Below are 1614 nucleotides of genomic sequence, written 5' to 3'. Positions count from 1 at the left end.
TTGGGAGTGGTCTCTTGTTGTTGAGTATGTCCTTGAGATAACAGGCGTATGTTGGCACTTGCATAGCGTCCAACAACGGCACGTTGATGTGGATCTTCTGGATTACTTCAACAAAGTGAGCGAATTGCTCGTCCACTGACGGTTTCCTACTTCGTTGGGGAAACGGCAACAACCGTGTCTCGCAGTATTCCTACGGCATGGTCTTTTCTGGCGGAACTTCCTTGTCAGCCGAGTCACTAGATGGCGCTTCTTTTGATATTCCATTAGTTCCTGCAGGGTTAGGTTATGGCGGATCATGAGTGGACTTTCCTCCCCTCGTCGTGATCGCCTTAACATTTTCAACGGAGGAGTCGGGTTGCCCCGGAATCCTCCCAGTTTTATTTCCAGGGACTAAGGATGCTAACTGAGCTAGCTGGGTTTCCATTATTTTATTGAAGCTTAGCTAGTTTTGAAAAGCGGAAGCAAAGCTATCTAGCTTAACATTTATATTTTCAAGGATCTTGTCATTGGCAGTGAGTTTTTTACTTAGCGCATCAGTGGTTTTAGCTTGCGCAAAAACGAGATCCTTCAAGGAAGGCTGGTTAGAAAAATTACCGTTGTTGTTACCTCCTTGATAATATGGGCGTGGTTGGTTCCACCGCTAACCTCCTTGTGGACGGTACCCGTTGTTGTTGTTGCCCATGTACATCGCCTCCTCATGGGTTTCCGGGCAGTCATTCCCAGAGTGACCCGTGCCGCCGCAGACCTCACACGTAACGTGTGAGTCCAAGGCCTTGACGATGCCTTGTGGCCTTTTGTTGTGGTCGTCCAATCGCTTCATGAGGAGGTCTAGCTTGGCAGCAAGCAACGCCGTCTCCTTGATGGTATGCATGCCTCACTGACGGGTCTGGAGTCGTTCCTTGCTCCAACCCATATTGGAGACCATCTTCTCTATTAGATCAACGGCTCCTTGAACCGTCTTAGAGAAGAAAGCTCCTCCAGCTGCCGCGTCCAGGTGATCGCGGGACATCGGTGTGAGTCCATTGTAAAAGTTCTGCAGGATCAGCCAGTCGTCCATCCCATGACGAGGACAGGCGGCCACATACTCCTGCAGACGTTCCCATACTTCAGGAATAGACTCGTCCCTTGTCTGCTGGAAACTTGAAATCCTTCCACGAAGGGCATTGGTTTTGTCCATCGGAAAGAATTTCGAGAGGAATGCCGTAAAGCATTTGTCCCAGGTATTGATAGCAGCACGGTTGGGATAGAACCACTACTTCGCTCTCCCGAGAAGGGAGAACGAAAACAGCCATAGCCTGACGGCGTCAGGACTGACGCCCTTGATGGTGTGCGTGCTACAGATCTTCAGGAACTGTTGCAGATGAGCATTGGCATCCTCATTAAGCTTGCCACAGAATGGGCTAGCCTACGCCATCGTGATGAGGCTGGACTTCAAGTCCAAATCCACATCTCCCATGTTGATCTGTGGCCCAATGGCCACATTGTCAGCAGAGGGAGCAGCGAACTCGCGGAGAGTCTTGCTAGCCATAATCTTGAAAGTCGGTAGTGTTGGTACGGCTGGTTTCTCTGTCGGTAGAGTTTTCTGCGGAGCAGCGACTCGCAGCCTAACGCTCC

General features: G+C 50.4%; 1 non-coding gene across 1 annotated transcript; it reads left to right on the top strand.

Moving 5' to 3' along the window:
• The first annotated feature begins 1055 nt into the window (after positions 1-1055).
• On the top strand, positions 1056-1162 carry LOC112938061 (small nucleolar RNA R71). The gene has a single exon (XR_003241111.1). It is a non-coding gene; the product is annotated as a small nucleolar RNA R71 (small nucleolar RNA).
• The last annotated feature ends 452 nt before the right edge of the window (positions 1163-1614 follow it).

The sequence above is a fragment of the Oryza sativa genome, chromosome 2, assembly GCF_034140825.1.
Source record: "Oryza sativa Japonica Group chromosome 2, ASM3414082v1".
Taxonomy (NCBI): Eukaryota; Viridiplantae; Streptophyta; class Magnoliopsida; order Poales; family Poaceae; genus Oryza; species Oryza sativa.
The sequence above is the reverse complement of the archived record's forward strand: the minus strand, read 5'-3'. Positions and strand labels throughout refer to the sequence as shown.